We start from the raw sequence: 20,912 nt of genomic DNA, 5'->3' as shown, positions 1-20,912 counted from the left end.
CATTGCGCGAAACATGGGCCAGGAGATATGACGTCATTTGCGTTGAGATGAGTGAAGAACTACCTCAAAACGCAGTGCAAATTACACAGAATATACTCATTCACTCTTTGATAGTGAGAGCACTTGGCGACTTGCAACAAACTTTAAACATAATTGAAAAATGTTTTCCTCATTTATATGCTTAATGTCAAATATTTAACACATTAACTAATTTGTAAACTAATTAAAAGTCTGGAACTGTTTTATACAAGAGAGTGCGAATCTTGTATACAGCTCATTTGTAAACCCATGTCTACTGGAACGTTTTTGCTTGCAGATGTAGATGTATATCTATTGTAGCATACTTACACCCGTGTCACACTTTACCAGTAATTATGGTGCATCCTATATGTATCTGCAGTATAAGTGTAGATATATACTTTAGGTGATGCTACCTGACAATAATTCCATAGTACTAGCACGAATGCAGCGACTGATACTAGGGAAAGAAATAACCTGCGATTCACGCAGAGCTGTTTACAAACCAAGCGCGCAGCGCCTGCGAACAGCTGCTACCCCACCAGATGGATCTTGTCTGACTACTTGACACTTCTATGACTGGACAGCTTGGTTGGGTTACAGGTGGGGGGGGGGGGGGGGGCGGGAGGAGGGGGGCGGCAGCAGAGTAGAAGCAGAGAAGAGCGGCAAGCGGCAGTCGACCGTCAACTGCCGCAGGGAAAGTGGTGCCGTGTGCAACGCGCGTTGCCTCGCCAAACCATCGTTGGTGCTGGAACTTATCTTCGAAAAGTAAGACTTTTGAAAGCTTTGTCACTATGTCATTCTAAACTGATATCTCTTCTCTGAGCTCTCTGTGAGCAGCGACATAGCACTGCTCGCGCTTGGAAGTAGAAAATGTAGTTCTTGACACAGTTACAACAGCTGGGCAGGCGAGGATGTGATACCTAGTTTACACTAGTATTTGCCTATATCAGCTATATCAGAAGAAACGATTGTAAATCTTTAAGTCGAAGCCTGTAGGAGAATAAATTGAGAAGTGAGTTGGAGGAACGCAACGGTGAAGACACTACGCCGAAATATGTAAAAACTATTTTCTCCGCGCAATGAGAGAGTTACAATCTCTTCTCCTAAGTCGTCTCCACACAGTGTGAGAGTTACAAAGTCTACTGCTAAGTCTTACACAGTTCTCTTCCACTTGTGTTCTATTGACCAATAACGTTTCAACAATCTTCGAAATGAAAAGGGTGAATTTCATCTGACGGCCGTTGCGTTCTTTCTTGGCGTTCTTTCGGGACCACTATTTAAAGCGAAACAAAAAGAAAAAAAAAGAAATAAAAATAAAGGAAACCTCGGATGATTCACTTTTAAAATTGTCACATTCTTGCGCACAGGTTGATTTGTATGTAAAATGCGTTATATTTTCTCCCATTACAGTTTCCAAGCGTCTTATGGGATACTTTTAGCACCTATTTTGTTGTTGCAACGCATGAAAACGGAAAATTCAGGTTGCCAGCAATCGTCAAAAGGGAGGAAAATATGTTGTCGGTGACTCAAATGAAATTGTTAAGTTCGCCCCATACGGCACCATTTTACGATACATAAAATGTTCACTGCTGAAGCGTAGGAAGACCTAATATCTATTCGTCACTGTATGACTCTAATTTTATCTCAAAATCCCTACAGTATGAACACCTAAGGGAATGAATCCACCCAAATTATCTATTTCTGGTTGTTCTAAGGACATTTACTGTAGATGTTTATGTGTTGTTCTGGGGATACCAGGTAGTTCAGGCAGCTATGAATTACTGTGATTCCTACACGAGGCAAAGAAAGCTGTAAGCATTGTTGCTACCGGTCTTTGTTGACTGTCGTTGCCCCATGTTGACCCAACTAGAAGTGGATCCTACACTATATGCCAGCATATTCTTAGGAAAAATTTATAATATTCTCATTCATTGACAAGTATCACTCAATTTAATCGAAAACTACAATTCGCTTTCCCTGCTACTTCACCAATATGATAGTTCCACTCCGTTACTCCTATTACTATGTCATGAATTCCTACAGTTATGACTCATTAATAGTCTAGTTAAATGTTACCTATTCATTAGATTTCCTGAAGTAGATAATTCGTGTAGGAAAGCAGCGCAGGAAACATTGTGTATATTAACATTGTCACTTGAACGACGAGGAAGAATGAAGACAAGCCGATGGCATGCTACGTGCTAACACGTGTACTACACACATCCACTAAAATATATTTCAGGTATACTTTTAGTGTACTGCACACATCCATTGCAATACATTTCAGGTATGTTTTTATTATGTTCCTTTTTGCTTGGGCGTAGTGTCTTTCATCGGCTTACTAAAAATCAGTCTAGTTAACAGCGATTTATGAAAGTGTATCTTATAGGAAAAATGTGGTTATACATGTAATACTTCGACTAGCTTAGGAAATAACACTAAAAATGATAGATTCGTTTTGTTATTAGCGCATGAAAATAAATTAAAAACGCCTGAGTAGAGAGGATATAAAAATCAGACTGGAAAAAGCAAAAAAAAAAAGCATATCTGAAACAGAGAAATTTGTTCACATTGAATATTTTAAATGTTAGGAAGTCTTTTGTAAAGTCTTTTTTTTTAAATGTAGCCTTGTACGGAAGTGAAACGTGGGCGATTAACAGTTCAAACTAGAAGAGAATAGAAGCTTCTGAAATGCGGTGCGACAGGAGAACGCTGAAGATTATATGGATAGCATGGATAACTAATGAGGAGGAGACGGGACGAAAAGATTTTGGCGCTACGTTACTAAAAGAAGAGATCGGTTGATAAGACACATCCTGAGACACATCCTGAGGCATGAAGGAATGGACAACATGGCAATTTTGTGTGTGTGGGGGGGGGGGCAACGGCGGAGGGGGGGGGGTTTAGTGAGAGTTACTGTAAAGCAGGTTCAAATGGATATATGTTGCACTGGTTTTGCAGAGATGAAGAGGCCTTTACGGGATAGACTAGTGTGTAGAGCTGTATCGTAACCAGTCTTCGGACTGAAGTTCACAGCAACAACACCGCGACACAAAAGGAAAGAGACCGCTGTTACTATTACGGAACTACTTGCAGTGGCGTTTTAGTGCGTGACTGTTTTCCGTACTGTGACCTTGTGCTGTTACAAGTTTCATAAAAATTCACGACCTTAGTAGCAATGATCTATCAATTTACAACAGACACATTCTAGCTCTCACCAGAACGACAAAGTTAAGTCAAAGTAGTTCCATACTCAGAGAATGATTATATTCGCTGTAACAGGCAATCTGTTAGTGGAGATGGTTTATCATTACCTTCTTACGACCTGTTATGTACCTGTGTCTTGTGAATGACTGTCACGTGTGCTTGTGCAGCGTAATGTTTGGGGTTGTGATGTTCGGATGAAGGGAAGGGAGCGGGTGAAACCAACGTGAAACCCGGTGCCGCCACATAGCCTACTCCTCTTGAATAACACAAAGGGGGCCGCCGAGCTTAACGTCCCCATCTGACTGACGGATCGCTATCGAGTGTCACATGCCCTCATTTCATGAGAGACCGCGGAGAGATTTGGAATTTAACTCAGGACATTGTCGTAAAAACTGGTGATCAGGAAATTCACGCCACCATCTCACCTCCCCTTGCCGGCCAAGTATCGGCAGTGAAAATTTTCCGCCACCAGTATTCGAACCTGTGCATCTCTGAATAGAGTGCCATCGCACATGTGTGCGAAGAGGATACTCTCGGAAAAAAAAAGGCACGCAGAAATGTTTTGAAGTACGGAGGGAACGAACGCAGGCGTGGGTCTTATTTTGACGGCGACCATCGCAAACAGAAGTAGTTGGCAAGTAGCTTATACAAATTTGCAGCATCAGTCTCATTTCCTTCGTGTGACATATCGTAAACAATTTTTTACGGCGGTTCGCAAGAATATGTCTGTAGTAAACTGCCTGTCTGTTGACGGTGAATTGATTAATTTTTACAAACCTTATCACAGCCAAAGGTCGCAGTTCAAGGTCGGAAAGCAGTCGCTTGCTAATACACCACGACAAATAGTTTCTTAGTATTTTTGCATGGTGGCGTTCCAAGGCTGCAATATTTTTAAACACATCAGCTGCTGCATAACAGCAGCTGCATACAGCAACTGATGGTGTGTATAATCATGTCCTTCATTAGTAATATGAACTGTTACCTTTATCTTGTGTCGAAGTATCACACATGCAGTGCCGTTTGTAAGTCACAGTGTTTTGTGAGCAAGATATGTGAGCTACATTGCAAGAAGCCGGTGTTTTGCAACTAACCGTCGCTCTACGAGGGATTGCCAGGCTGACTAGGTAACGTATTCCTTTCCCTGGCACGCCATATCAAGTGCAGCAGGGAGCCCCCATGAAACTAGCAATCGTCTTGGTGAACCAACTGTACGCATGAAGGAAACACGTGTTATCCTATTAGATTTAATCGTGGCCGTAATTGCTAGCTTATGGTGAAAGAACCCGTCGCAATCAATGTAAAAAGGCTCCTCTTACAGCTTCCAAATGAAATTCATAGATCTGGCAAGACATAATTTATTCAATAAGCCAATAACTGAAATTAATAATTTGACAGCGAAACAAAAATGAATTAACAGAATAATGCAGAGTCGCCACTAACGGAAGTTGGTGGACAATTAATATCCAAATGTCGGTCACTAAACAAATGGCACTACGTTACAGTTTATAAATTGTCAATTTAGTACAAAAAAGGGGACAAAATCTACAATCGGGAAGTTATGGAAAAGTCGCGCGGGATTAGCCGAGCGGTCTCAGGCGCTGCAGTCGTGGACTGCGTGCCTGGTCCCGGCGGAGGTTCGAGTCATACTTCGGGCATGGGTGTGTGTGTTTGTCCTTAGGATAATTTAGGTTAAGTAGTGTGTAAGCTTAGGGACTGATGACCTTAGCAGTTAAGTCCCATAAGATTTCACACACATTTGAACAGTTTTTTTGTTATGGAAAAGAGACCCGGTACCCTCATAAGAAGACAGATAGAATAAAAATGCTTGTGCTGCGCCTCTCAACTTGCACGCTACATAGATACTAGGAATCACCACGAATTTAACCATTCTAACAAGAAGATCCCTCTCCAAACTATTCCACGCTTCTGCGTCAATCTCTCGCATTGCAATGCCGCCTTACCACCGTTTGATAGCGCGTGGCGGCCGACGGCGCGCCTCTGAGCTCCGCCTGAGTATTGCATAAGGCGTGGGCAGAATTCTCCATACTGTGGCGGTGCTTGCAGATTCCGTGCTCCATCGTAGCGGACGCCGTTCCGAAAGAAAAACTTCGAGACTCAAAACTCGAGAGGCCAAGTCACTTGCCGTGCCGGAATAAGACTCCTAGTCCTCGTCTCTCTGGCTCCTCGTCTCAACTCGAGCAGTGCTCACGTCTGTCCCTCGGTGCAAATCGTATGGCAGCCCCGAAACGCTCTACCAATTGCTGCAAATTATCATGGAATTTTGCCTCCCACGAAACTGTTAACTGTGGACCAACCAATCACCAATTTCTCTACGAACCAGTGGCCAGCTGGCCCGATTCCCAGTGTGTTTCTGTCGTTCGCCTTCCTCGTAAGATTTCTGGAAACAGGAACGGAAAATTTTAAGGGTCTACGTTCCCACGGAAGACTCTGAGTCTGTGTTCAGCGGAGTATTCTCGAGACGATATTATTTTGCCTAGCGAGTGGTGTGGCGCAGCCATCCAGCAAAATGTTCGTTTGCCCTTTAATCCAGCTGTTACCCACTCGAATTTCGCTGTGGCTAAGGGGATGGTTCGCCTCGCCTGCCCTTGAGCTCGGGTGCACTATTGTGCGAAATGTGATTCGGCAAAGCTGGGAACACAGCTCCACATTTGTTTCTGCTATCAGCAACTTCGCCGTGGTCCGGTGGGCGTCAGACTCTTCGTGTCTTACCAGGAGGTCGGATGCTGAAAGGATGTTTCAGACCTGTGAGAACTGCGAGTTCAGAGGCCCCCACACGCAGCTCCAGAAACTGTTTCCACATGCGGAAATGTTAGATATAAAAAAATTGCAATACATGAAAACAGGTTAAAGTATGTTGTATTCAAGATAAAACCGACTATAGCACCCATCGAATCTCATAACCACTCATGTTTCATGTCCTCATTAAAACTGGAATGCAAGATCGTATTATTTACATGTGATGCCGTTCTACGTTGATTGAAAATGTGAGGAAAAGACCAAGACGAGAACGACGCCTTGCAACATTAGTGAACAGATGAATGGACACTACATCTCATAAAATAAGGAAGGTGAAGCTGCTCATAGCTGAAAACTGTGGTACTTGTTGCTTTCAATGTCAGGACTGATTTGATGCAGTTTCACTATAAAAATAAATAAATAAATACATACACAGAGCACCTGCTCGCCATGAGGAAGGAAATCGGCTGTGCCCTTTCAAAGGAACATCTCGGCATTTGTCTGTAGCGGTTTAGGAAATTTCTTCACCTCGACATAACTAAACAGGATTAATAAAACCGACAAACTGCAAGGACGAAATCCTGATTTAAAATGGAGGGAAAAAGGTTATCGCAGAACATGTGTCCAGAAATGGACGGTGTGCGTGCAACGACAACAAATCGTCCTGAAATACAGTACAGAGCTTCATCGCATCCACGTTAACAGATGTTCAAAGTGGCCTTCATGTGATGCAGTGCACGCGTTCACACGTCGCATCGTGGACTGCCACACTCTTTCCCACGTTCTGAACTGTAATGCGGAAGTGAGGTGGTGCTCCGGCATGCAGAAACCGTATAACCTGTCGTATTGCCAGAGGCACATTCTCAAACAGCCCAGGCAGCGTATTCTGCAGGAAGTCCAGGTACAGTCCTCTATTGAGGCGTTGTGGAATAATAACTGGTCCAAGTATGTGGTCGTCAAGAATCCCTGCCGACACATTGATGCTGAACCGATTCTGATGAGGCACTTCAACCATTCCCCGAGGATTGTCTGTATCCCACAGATGACGATTATGCAGATTGATTATGCCAGTTCTGGTAAAGGTTGCTTCGTCGGTAAAGAGGACTGATGACAGAGATCCCGTAATTATGATGATCTGGTGCAGAAACATCCACAAAATCATCCCTGTAGAGGGAAATCCGCGTGCTGATAATTCTTGCAGTCATTGCAGGTGACAGGGATAGTAGCGGTTGTCATGCACGATACACATAATCGTACTTTGGCTTACACCATGTTCCTGGTGTACGCACAGTCCGCCACCTTCCTGCACATTCGTCTGTGTGAAAGGACTCACGATCACACAAACGCCTGAAAAGGACCTGAAATGTTGTGTGACGTGGTTGGTGTCTGTGAGGGTCTTGTTTTGCTGTAGCGATGCCGCCTCTCGACTGTATCCATTCTCTTGGCCATACACAAATGCCATCCCGGCTTGTTCCCGACATGAATACCGGACCATTCTGCTGCTTAAGTACGTTGCGTCAATCACACAGTCTGCAACACACACGGAACACAAGGGACATGGTCAGAGGAACTTTCATTCGTAAGCGCCATCTACCGTGGCAACGGTGCATTTCCGGACACATTTTAATATGACCTTTTTTTCCTCCATTTCTAGTCAAGAATCCGTCGCTGCAGTTTGTCAAATGGTTCAAATGGCTCTGAGCACTATGGGAGTTAACTGCTGTGGTCTTCAGTCCCCTAGAACTTAGAACTAGTTAAACCTAACTAACCTAAGGACATCACACACATCCATGCCCGAGGCAGGACTCGAACCTGCGACCGTAGCGGTCGTTCGGTTCCAGACTGTAGCGCCTAGAACCGCTCGGCCACTCCGGCCGGCTGCAGTTTGTCGAATTTATGTATGTTCACTCTGTATATATTTGAACCTGCTTACTACATTCTATCCTTGGGCTCCCTCTACAATTTTTGCCCCCAACGCTTCCCCCATTCTCAAATTAACTATTCCTTGATGCCTCAGGATGTATCCTGTCAACCGATCCCTTCTTTCAGTTCAGCTGTGCCATAAATCTCTAGCCGGCCTGAGTGGCCGTGCGTTTCTAGGCGCTACAGTCTGGAGCCGCACGACCGCTACGGTCGCAGGTTCGAATCCTGCCTCGGGCATGGATGTGTGTGATGTCCTTAGGTTAGTTAGGTTTAATTAGTTCTAAGTTCTAGGCGACTGATGACCTCAGAAGTTAAGTCGCATAGTGCTCAGAGCCATTTGAACCATTTGAACCATAAATCTCTTTTCTTCCCAGTTTGATTCAGACTCTTCTTGAGTTACTCGAGCTACCCATATAATCTTCAGGATCGTTTTGTAACACCACGTTTCGAAAGCTCCTTTTCTCTTTTTGGCTGAACTGTTTATCGTCCACGTCTCACTCCAGACAGTGGTAAGAACGCAATAGGATATTCCCCTTAATAAAGTACCTGTTGTGCTCGACGGTGTACAACAGCATGAGAGCGAGCAAGCCACGTAGGCTGACAGATTTACTGAACCGTTGCATCGGAGTGCGTCTGTAGTTCATATGCGAGTAAAAAAATTCGCAGTAGCTTACAGAAGATTTTGCTCATCCAACCGTGGACTAGTGCATTTTAGGGAATGGGAGCAGGAGAGTAAAAGAGAAACAGAGATAGAAATAGATCGACATTGCAAGATGGTTCGCTGGTCGTTTTCGGTGGTCTGGAGGCTGTAGATTCTGTCTTCGCGACATAGAGGTCAGAGTGGCGGACTGACAATGAAGAGTCAGGTACGATGTCCGAAATTTTCCGTGGAGGGAGGCCGAATTGGTGTCTGTGTAGCCTCGTGGACACAACTGGCGAGCTGCGTGGAAGGATAAGCAGCGCCTCCTGCTTTTACAGCTGAGCTGAACGTATTGCTCTCCAGTGCTGCCGTCGTCTGAGGTCTTATGTAGAAGGTGTTATCGGTCGATCGCTACGGAATTCACTTTGTAGTTTCTGTAGGCTGTGGAAGACATTTTATTTTACGCAAAATATGTTATGGTGTCACAGTGCAAATGGACGGTTTACATTATCAACTACTGGCGATCCATAACGTTCGGTAAGTACTAGAAAGCGTAGTCGCAACACATGAAATAACTCTATGGAGTCATTGCTGTCACTGGCTAACCATTCGGGAAATTTGGATCACAGACGCATTTAGGAAGGTAGGCTGTATGTGGGAGACTATGGTTCTCTTAAGTAGCTACACAGTAGAGTACGTTAACACTACGCAGTGAGTATAGCAGCAGGGACACATGCCATGGGCGCTCTTTTCCATAGGGGAATATTTTTGCTGCAGGCGACAGAAATGAGGAATGGCATGAGAAGGCGAAGAGGGAGGGAGAAGTAGATGCGGGAAGAAATGGCTCTGAGCACTATGGGACTTAACATCTGAGGTCATCAGTCCCCTAGAACTTAGAACTACTTAAACCTAACTAACATAAGGACATCACACACATCCATGCCCGAGGCAGGATTCGAACCTGCGACCGCAACGGTCGTTCTGTTCCAGCCTGAAGCGCCTAGAACCGCTCGGCCACACCGGCCGGCGATTCCCGCCAGAGACGGGCATTCTCTATGATCGTCATTTTAACCCACCAAGGCATATAATACTTATTATGTAATTTTACAATATCTGTGTTGACGTTTCACGTGAAACAATGTTCCTTCACACACGCATGCATGTCTGAAGCAACAGACACAGTGTGACGATCCACAGCTATTCATTAAATGTTACGAAAGTTGATTCTCATATTGCCAATCTAAACTGACTTCAGCTATGCTACACTGACGGAAAAAAATCGCAGCATCAAGGAGTTGTGCGACATAAACGAAAGTTGGTAGACGTGCTTTTACACATGAAAAATGATGCCTATTCAAATTTCTCATCAGTCGCAAAAGAGTGGTGCTAGTAGTGCCACTATATGAGGATGCAGATCAGGTTTGCTTTAAATACGTGCTGCAACGGTCGTGAGCGTTAGTTACCTTTGAAATTAGACGTGGTGAGTTGGTCAAGAATGCCTTTAAGGTGACAAAGACACCTCAACACATCACTGAGTTTGAACAAGATCGTGTAACAGGGATACAAGGAGATGGATATTTCTTCTGCGATATTGCAGAAAGACCTGACAGAAATGTAGCCACTGTGAATGATTCCTGGCAGCAGTGGTCACGAGAATGTACGGTAGGAAGAAGAACGGGTTACGGACGGTCAGCTGGCACTATCGAGAGGAAAGACCATTGTGTTCTGCTTATGGCTCTGGCGCATCGTACTGCATCTGCAGCAGCAATTTGAGCAGCAGTTGGCTCCACAGTGACACAACGAACTGTTAACAATCGGTTCTTAATTTACCAACATTTCACATTTGCAATGGCTTATCTCGCGCCTACGTTAACCCGTGACCTTGCTATGTTAATCACCTCAATATGTTACTTAGACAAATGTATTCCCGAAATTTCATTACTCTGCGTTAATTATTTCTTGGTGCTGCGATGTTTTTTCGTCAGTGTATTTATTGGTGCACATGAAAATTTGTGCCTGATTGAGACTCGAACTCGGACATGCATGTAAGTCTGAAGAAACATTGTTTAACGTTAACTGTCAACACAGATCTTGTAAAATTACATAATAAAAATAAGATGACGTCGTACAGAGGGTGCAAAAAATGTTGAGTTTACCCTGGGCGGCAGACTATGTATTAACACGACCAACGACTGACGCCAGACAGTACTCTTAAAATATGAGTCCTTATTTTTCTTTTCTAGACAGCGAGTATGCTCGTACAGTGATTTGGGTAGAACTAGGAACAAGTTATCATTTATTGAGTACTCACTTCAGTAATCCCCATCTGGTCGATTCAGTTTAGGTTTTTCGTCTTTTATCAAAATCTGAGGGTAGCAGGGATAAAATATATGAAGTGAAAGTTTGTTCAAAAATGGCTCTGAGCACTATGGGACTTAACATCTGTGGTCATCAGTCCCCTAGAACTTAGAACTACTTAAACCTAACCAACCTAAGGACATCACACACATTCATGCCCAAGGCAGGATTCGAACCTGCGACCGTAGCAGTCGCGCGGTTCCGGACTGAGCGCCTTAACCGCGAGACCACCGCGGCCGGCTGAAAGTTTGTTCACAACTTTTACAAAACACAGATCGCAGTTGCAGGAGTCGAAACACATGAAAGGGAAGTAGTAGTTGAGAAGGGAGTGAGACAGGGTTGTAGCATATCCTATATTATTCGAGTACATTGAGCAATGAGTGACAGAAACAGAACCTACTTTTAGAAAGGGAGTTAGAAGTTCAGGGAGAAAAAATAAAAACTTTGAGGTTTGCCGGTGACAATGGATTTCCGTAAGATACGGCAAAAGACTTGGAAGAGCGGCTGAATGGAAACGACAGTGTCTTGAAAGCGGGTTGTAACGGGAACGTCAACAGAAGTATAATAAAGGTAATGAAATTTAGTGTAACTAAATCAGGCGAAGCTGAAGGCATTAGGTTAGGAAATGAGATACTAAAAGTAATATACGAGCTTTGCTATTTGGATGGTAAAATAACTAACAGTGGCCGAAGGAGATACGATGTAAAATGAAGACTAGCAATGGCAAGAAAGTATTTCTGAAAATAACAGTGTATTAACATCGATTATAAATTTAAGTGTTAGGAAGTCTTTTGTGAAGGCAATGTGCTGTAATGTAGCCGTGGACAGAGGAGAAATGTGGGCGATAAACAGCTCATAAAAGAAGAAAACAGAAGTTTTTTGAAATGTGGCATTACAAAGTGATGCTGAAAATCAGATGTGAAGCTCGAATAACTAATGAAAAGATACTGAATCGACTTATAGGAAAAAGAAATTTGTGGCAGAACCTGACTAAAAGAAGGGGTCGATTGATAGCGCACATCGTGAGAAATCGATGAATCATCTATATGGCAATGAAGGGAAGTGGGACGGGAGAAAGAGGAGGTCCAGCATCAATGAAAGGGACTGATACGGAGTTGCACGTGAGCCTGTTAGAGTGTTATGTCTCTTGGAGATTACCCTGAGATGCATTGCATCTGAGTGGCATTATTATCACTCAGCGATTTTCCCTTCAGCATTTTTATAGCTTTGAGATCTGCATCTGTTCAATGTTAAGGCGCGTCCCCGCTGGCTGTGACATTCTAGCCTGAGCAACATTTTCGTAAACTACTGTCCATGTGAACGAAGCGTCGTGGTAAATACTATAGCGTCACTGGAAAGCATAGGAGCTTACGCCTCATATCAAATCTGTTTAATGTTCAGTTCTGAGTATGTCTCCAACATGTCAACAACGCGGTGTGTGATCAAATTATAAGAGAGTGAAAGTCTGCGGCTATTGGAGTTGTATGCAGTTGAGTCAGTGTTTTATTATGCAATTATAGAACATTACAGAGACAGGGACGTAAAACCGACAACGGCAAAGTGAATTTCTAATCACTAGCACTTCTTGGTTTCGGGCGGAAGAGTTGGTTTCGAAATTTAAGATCTTCGGTAGTTACTGTTAGTAGTTGAGAAGAATAGCTGATAACGAGCGTGCAGGATCCTCCATTTATGGGATTTACGTGCCGAAAGTCTTCTGGTTCCACTGAATGAATCCATTCATTTCCCCGTTTGTTCAGCAACGACTACGCAATAGAATTTGATAAGTAAAAAGTTCATATGTATGTACGATTTGATTAAGTGGCTCGTTGATAGCCTTGCAAGTATCAGGCACGAATTTTTTACGCAAATTAAAAATTCCAGCCTCTTCAAAGTATCACGAGGCTAAATAGCGTGCAGCCACCTGAAATTTTGTTTTTGCACGTTGCACAAGATTATCAAATGGATTTTCACATACTCCTAGTAAGTTATTGAAATCATATGGGCACGTATTGCTGAATCAACTAAATTACATGGTCTTGATATCTGTAATGGGAGTATGGGCATTCTCCGACAATGAGGGATATCGTTCTCTTAAGTAAAGAAACTGCCCATTTGTGTTATCTTAATATAATCATACTTATTTAAACAAACTGTACACTTGGGCTGTGTTTCGTTCACACAGAACATAATTAAGAGGCAATAACTGTCATAATAATTACCATAGTTTAGTGTCAAGATGATGTCCTAGTAGCTTCATGTTTACTCAAGTGTCTAAAGCTTTTAGGGTATAGTGATAATTGCCATTTTTAACGATGATAATTTATGACCCAAGAAAATGACGCCATCCCGTCCCCACTCCCCCCGCTGTGCTGTATTGGTCGTTCCCCCAACACTGCCCCCATGCTCCTTTGGTCCCTCAGATCGGCATTCTTAATGTGAACGTCGTTCGAGCAACACTGCCACCACCATGTAGCGAACTCACTTTCCAGCACGGAAATACGTCCCAATGATATTTGCTGATTTTCTTTAAAAAGAGCCGGCCGAAGTGGCCGTGCGGTTAAAGGCGCTGCAGTCTGGAACCGCAGGACCGCTACGGTCGCAGGTTCGAATCCTGCCTCGGGCATGGATGTTTGTGATGTCCTTAGGTTAGTTAGGTTTAACTAGTTCTAAGTTCTAGGGGACTAATGACCTCAGCAGTTGAGTCCCATAGTGCTCAGAGCCATTTGAACCATTTGAACCAAGCCTTTAAAAAGAATATGGTTATAGAACTGAACACCACAGTACACTAAAGAAATACGCTACTGTAATATAAGGTTCCTGCAACTAACATCACAATGCACAACCTGCAATTACGTGTAAAAAAATGTCCAAGTAACGTCACACTGCACCGAAAAAACAAAAAAATATGCTCCTGCTGCTCTAACATTACAGCAATGGGATGGGTTAGCTATGCACTTTATTTTTCTTCATACACTGGCACTGTGCTCGAGCGGTGGTTGATGGTGCACAGCGCATGAGCTGCGGCAGGCCGGTGGGGGGCTGGGGGAATGCAGCAGGTGGGACCTTCACTCCTCCTCCACGCTCGCCTCCAAACAACACTCAGTCCCCGCTCTACGATCAACATCTTATTCAAAGAGCGTACAGACATGCAACTGGTTTAGTGCAGTTACTAGCAAATACAGAAACGGGAGTGCCCCCCCCCCCCTCTCTACCAGCGGATGAGTCGCACGTTTTATATCAAACAAAAAAAATTGGCTCTGAGCACTATGGGACTTAACTTCTGAGGTCATCAGTCCCCTAGAACTTAGAACTACTTAAACCTAACTAACCTAAGGACATCACACAACACCCATGCCCGAGACAGGATTCGAACCTGCGACCGTAGCGGTCGCGCAGTTCCAGACTGTAGCGCCTAGAACCGCTCGACCACTCCGGTCGGCTCAAAATAATAACAAAACGTATTAGAAAACCACTTATTTTTCACTCGGACCTTTTTTTACAACCTTTACATCATAGGTCCATCAACTTGGCCATCTCCATGCAATTGAAAATGCTTATCACAATAACTGTATGGGGAGATAAACTCATCTCTCTGAAATACTGGCGGTAGCTTGTGAAATTTGTATGTAATGTTACATACGGCAGGCATCAGTTCTTTGGGAAAGAACTAGTAATCCACCCCATTCAAATTGTAGCACTTGTTCATAAGTTTGTTATAAATTTAATGGATCACGTTACATGCATTTTTAGATTCAAGCCATTTCAATATGTACTATGCATCAGTACTGTCTGTCTTGCCGAATCTGTAGTCTTCTCTCTGCAACATCGTCATGCATTCTGGTATAATTTGTTCCAAAATATGCAGAATGGTCGAACTTAGCAGGTTCCCCGAAAACACCAGTGTCCTGCAATCATCATTCTCCATTAACAGAGTCTTAATGGTTGACTGCAGTGTGCTCAAAGAAGCTCCGGTGCTGAGAACTTGCAGTATACACACTTCTCCTGCGTGTAAATTAACGACTAATATCATTAATCTCTTCTTATCGCATTTAGGATCCAATATCATGGTTCAAATGGCTCTGAGCACTATGGAACTTAACAGCGGAGGTCATCAGTCCCCTAGAACTTAGAACTACTTAAACCTAACTAACCTAAGGACATCACACACATCCATGCCCGAGGCAGGATTCGAACTTGCGACCGTAGCGGTCGCACGGTTCCAGACTGAAGCGCCTAGAACCGCTCGGTCACACCGGCCGACAGAAGCGCTATAGATAACAACTTCTATGTTCAGGGACAGGCAATTCCAGAAGAAAATAAAAAAGTGAGGGAGAAGGTCATCTGGAAAATGCAGCACATCACAGTATCGTATGAAGAGCATCTACTATTCCTGGGGCCGTTGAAATTCTGTGCTGTGCTGTCATTACCTTTCCGCTCATGAGAACTATATGAATATCCAGCTCTCCAGACAACTGGACATCAGTCTTAGGCAGTTAAAACAAGTGTCCAGGTACGTGCTCTACAGTTCATTATATTGGCGCTGCAGACCAAATCGAAAGGAAACTTGAAGAAAGACTCGAGAGTATTCTACAACCGCAAACTAACAAATGCTAAGACCTTTCCAACTGGAGAATACTATCCATACGATAACTTCAACTAAAGTGGAATAATACAGCGTACAGCCTATTATACATCTATTCGAAGTTTCATCCCTCCTTTTATGATATATATTATATATCCATAATCAGATGAGGGATCCGAATGCCTACTGAGCCCATATAAGTTTAAGGAATTAGGCCCGATCGTTGTTATAGACACATTGAACCAGAACGAGCTCATCAAAGACGGACCTGTTGATTTTCATATAGAATTTGAGTCATCAGACAATTTCTCCAAAGAAACTTCCACATTCGCATTGTTGTTACTTGATTTGGGGGGGGGGGGGGGGGGAATTATTGTCCGCTGACTGGAATAGTGCAGTGAATGGTAGAAATTAACGAGCAATACGTAACATCAGCGCCGTTTCATGATGGAGTATCAGAGTGTGAGTATTATTGCTGACACTCAAGGGTTCATGGATGAATCTGGCAAGTTTGTGTATGAAGACCTGGCATTTCTAGCTTTTAGGAACTCTTGACGTGTGATAGCAACATTTTCCACGACTATTCAGGCTCATAAACCATTCAGGAGTATTGTTGGCAGGAAATTACCATTCAAAGGACTGGAACATGTGTTGACGACGTTTCAGGATTTTGATCATATTGATAGTGTAGTTTACGTCACAGGCAGTGACAAAGTGTTTTGGAGGAAGAAAATTTTCAAGAACACTTCATTACGTGATTTTGACTCATTTGACTCATATGGATGTCCAGCGACCCTCAAACTCAAGAAGATATGTGGAGAAGAAGATGAACAGAATAATGCTTTTATTTCTGCTTCAAATAATGTGAAATTACTTTTCAATTGAGTGATCAATAAATGATTTTTTTAAAAAACAAAATTATGTACTTGATACATTTTCCTTACCAATGGCTTTTTCAATGCTGAGTATGCAAATTCTCCCACATACGTTCCCTGTGTTTGCGTTCTAGAATTGGAGACAGAGTTTCAGACAGTTCCCGAATACCTTTTTGAAATCGTTATTGGTCATCTGCTCTCCTCTCCCACTCCCCTACATGTGCTGCTCGATGTGCTTAAGGCCATAAAATCATTAGCTAAAGTTCGTTACAACTCTTGTGTTATGGCTGTACTTCTTATTCTTTGCATCCATTACAACAGGCCGGCGCGATGACCAGTGGCTGGCTCGGCTGTTGGCCCCCATTTGTTTACAGCACTGTGGCTGAGGCTCCAGCATATTTTTATACTGTGGCGTGTTTTCTTAAGTTGGCTGAGATACATGTAGACTGCGAGGGTACAAGCCACTACTCTCTGTACGATGCGAGGAGCCCGTGTATCTTTAAAGAGAGAGAGAGAGCCCTTATCCGTCATATCAGAGCTCAGTAGACTGAGTGTATTCGTTATCACATGAACAATAAAGGGCTTATGTTAACAACAAGATACACACTTGTCTAAATATGTAGAAGGTGAGAACCCTTCTCAGCCTGTTTCAATGCTGATGCTACCTGCTGGTTAGAACTGTGCTGTACTGTCTTATCTGCTGGACCCTACATCAGAAAACGGTATTGAAATTTAATACAGTACTCTTACCTGGTGGATGTTTCTTATATACGGAAGTATCCACTCCGGCAGACGTTAATGTTTGTCATATAACGCACAGAACTCTACTGTACCAGTTGCTAGAAAATTTATTATATATCGCACAAGGCTTTTACTGTGGAGCATCGTCCGCCCACTGTGGCAGACTCAGATGTGTCATCTCTTCCAGGTGTGTTTGTCTGGTACAGAAATTTATTACATCATCCAGGACCGTGCTGGGGCTGTAGTAATTTCTCCTCTTTGAAGCAGTATATTGCGTCATTTTGGACTCTTTGCAACAATAGATTTGGTCAGTTTGGAGGTTTGTATGCCTGCCTTACATGTTACATCAGCTGTAATCTTGTTCCACCCTGGTTGGGGTGTCAACCTGTCATGGGCATAGGCGTTCTGATTGGTGGAAGGAAAAGAAATGTGGTGGCAGCGTTCTCATCTGTGATTGGTTGATAATACTGTGGCACGTGGGCTGCATCAGTCTGATCCGGTGCTAGCTGCCTGCCTCGTCCCACGAGCACGCTGTTAATAGGCGGCGCTGTGGGACTGCAAGTCATTTGTGATCCGACAGAGAACCACTTCAAGAATGAAGCGTCAGCAGTCAATGTGTTCCTCATCCTCTAATGGAGAGGGAGGCAAGCGAGCTCGCATTGGTGGCGGTACGTATCGTGAATATAGTGTGTGTTCCACTGTACTCATCTGTTGCTGTAGAGCCTAAATCTAATTATGATTTTCTGTTGTAGCGTATGGCATTATCACCATTAATGGGAAGTGACACGATCGACTCCTTTACTTCACTTGCCCTGAGCGGGTAGCGAACTGGTTCGGACCTGTGGCCCTAGAGCTGTTAACTGGACATTTATGTGGTGAGTGCACATGTTTGTGATATGCGATTATCTAACGAATTCCTTCTTTGTGTGAGTGGACATCTTGGTGTGTGTGTGTGGGGGGGGGGGGGCGCACGCATGTGACTACTACCATGATTCCCTGATGTGCTTCCTGTTCTTTTTTGTACAGTTTTTCAGTGATGTTGTGGGGGCAAATGTGACGTATGTTTAGCCTGGCACTCCTGCTTGCTGACGCCTGGTGTGTAGACAGCCCGCTAATTTAGCAACAACGTGGTGAGTGCGAACGTTAGCTTTCTCTGAGTGTTTTTTTCTTATACATGGTACTTTTACAGTAATGTTTCTTCTTCTCAAGTGTGTGAATACTACTGCATATTTCTGATTCTGCTTTGAAAATTTTTTCAATGGTGTTGCTCGGACGAATACAGCTCAGGTAGAACCCAACCCACCTGTGCACTTACTCGTCCACAAACTGACATACGGGCTGCAGTCAGTCCTGTATTTTCACAATATGGTGAGTGTTAACGTAATCTTTCTTCTGAGAGCTTCATTTTTTCTCATGCATGGTACTTATGTTGTACAGCCCATGTCGCCATCTTCGGCTCTAAGTTCCCATTGCTTGACTCAGCTCATGAATGAGCATATACATACACTAATCAGCCACAACATTATGTCACCGACCTACTATCGATATAAAACCCAACCAGGTGATGGCAGCGCCACCTGGTGAGGAATGACTGCTAGTGAGACGCACACACAGTGCATGCAGTATCACTGAGTTTGCTGTTCTTGTGTAAAATGGGGAAGGCGCGCAATCTATCTGACTTTGGCCGAGGGCAGATTGTGATGCCCTGGAGCCTCAGCACGAGCATTGCGGAAACTGCATGACTTGTCAGGTGTTTAAGGAGTGCTGTGGTGTGTGTCTTCAACATGTAACGAAACCAAGGTGAAACCATGTCCAAACGTTATGGGATTGGGTGGCCAACCCTCATTACATAAGTCGGACGTCGTAGACTGAGCAGAATGGTAAAACTGGACAGGCAGAGAACTTTGGCGAACTAACATCACATATTAATGCTGGGCAGAGAACAAGTGTGTCTGAACACACAATACATTTAAAACTCCTAACGATGGGCCTCCGTAGCCGACGACCCATGCAAGTGCCAATGTTAACACCGTGACATCGGCAACTACGACTGAAATGGCACGTGACCATTATCACTGGACGTATGCACAGAGTCAGAGTGTTGATTGGTCTAATGAATCCCGATACCTTCTTCATCATGCCGATGGGAAGGCGCGAATCCGTCGTCTTTCACGGGAACAGCTCCTTCACATCTGTACTGTGGGACGGAGACAAGCTGCTGGCGGCTCCATTATGCTCTGGGGAACATTTACGTGGGCATCCGTGGGTCCAGCGAAACTCGTACAAGCCACAATGTCGGCCAAGGAGTACTGTACACTGGTTTTCAGACCACGTACACTACTTCGTGATGATCACGTTTACCAACAGCTGTGGCATTTTTCAATGAGATAATGCGCCATGCCACAAGGCCAGGAGTGTGATGGAGTGGTTTGAGGAACACAGTGGCGAGTTCCAATTGATGTGCTGGCTCCCCAATTCGCCAGATCTGAACCCAATCGAACACATCTGGGATGTGATTGAACATTACGCTAGAGCTCATCGTTCCCCTCCCTAGAATTTATGGGAATTAGGCGACTTGTATGTGCAGATGTGGCGCCATCTCCCTCCACCGACCTACAAAGGCCTCATTGCTTCCATGCTATGATGTGTTGCCGCTGTTCTCCATGCTAGAGGTGGACATATCAGCTATTAGGTAGGTGGTCATAATGTCCTATCAGATCTGTTTATGTTGTGATATATACATTTCTTCTTCTACAGTTATAATTAGTACCACTACTACTACTACTACTACTAGTACTACTACTACCACTACTAGTACATCCGCATGCATTGCTTACGAGTTCTCCTTCTTTCTAGATGCAATCGGTACTCAGAATGACGTTCCATTACAGACCAAGACGGCATTTTCGTCCGTTGCCTCGCAGGAATGTACATCAGTAATCAATGAATTTGTATGTAATACTAGTAGTTCATTCTTATTCTACAGCCAGTCCGACTGGCATGAATTGCTTGTCGCATGTTCTTCTTGTTTCTATGGGCTATCGATAACAGTGAAAACAGTGAAGCCACTGGAGAAGAACGGGTTGAGCTGTCTCAGCCCATGACCCCATTCTCATCCATCAGCTCACAGGGCTGGATATTCTCAATCACAGTTGAGCAGATGCATTAGTAATGCTTCTTCTGCAATAACTTTTTTTATTATACTTACATGCAGTGTTTATGACCTGTATCTTTCTTCTTGATAATAATAATAATAATGATGATCATGATCATGATCTTGCGCTGTCTATTAGAGGCGGCCCACAGGCAGACGAAAATGATGTAAGTGCCATATATGATGCAGATTAGTGTATGAGTAGGTAATTCAAAACATTACTGTCATTTGATGTTTTTCATTCCCTGCATCATTGCACATACATGACACTTATCATTGTCTTTGTTTCTTGCAGAATACCTGAGGGTGCTGTCTGGAGGCAGACTTCAGTCAACAACAACAACACTGCCTCCTAACCCACTGTTAAATCACCTGGTACCGCCGCCACCATAATGTAGAGGGCCTTTATGGCTACACTCTGCGCGTGGGGTCCATCTACGGCCCTGTTACTACGTCTGGGACCGTCATGACCACAGTCCCCGTGTGCAAGGCTGTCGTGGCTTAAGTTACCACCTCTGGGGCTGTCACGGCTGCAGTCCCCATGTGTGGGGCCGTCTACAACACCGTCACCACATCTGGAACTGTGTGCGGGGTCGTCTACAGCGCCATAACCTCACCCAGGGCCGTTATGGCGTCACTTCCCGCCTATAACGC

At 43.9% G+C, this 20,912-nt stretch overlaps 1 protein-coding gene across 3 annotated transcripts in view; it reads left to right on the top strand.

Moving 5' to 3' along the window:
* The first annotated feature begins 682 nt into the window (after window positions 1–682).
* The window catches only part of LOC126248289 (uncharacterized), a 343,564-nt gene continuing 323,334 nt past the window's right edge, over window positions 683–20,912 (top strand). Inside the window, exon 1 of one of the 3 annotated variants that reach the window (XM_049949141.1) lies at window positions 683–786. The gene's annotated coding sequence lies outside the window, so the exon portion shown is untranslated. The remainder of the gene's footprint in view (window positions 787–20,912) is intronic. The other 2 variants (XM_049949142.1, XM_049949143.1) reach the window with 2 other exon arrangements.

The sequence above is a fragment of the Schistocerca nitens genome, chromosome 3 (assembly GCF_023898315.1).
Source record: "Schistocerca nitens isolate TAMUIC-IGC-003100 chromosome 3, iqSchNite1.1, whole genome shotgun sequence".
NCBI lineage: Eukaryota > Metazoa > Arthropoda > Insecta > Orthoptera > Acrididae > Schistocerca > Schistocerca nitens.
The sequence above is the reverse complement of the archived record's forward strand: the minus strand, read 5'-3'. Positions and strand labels throughout refer to the sequence as shown.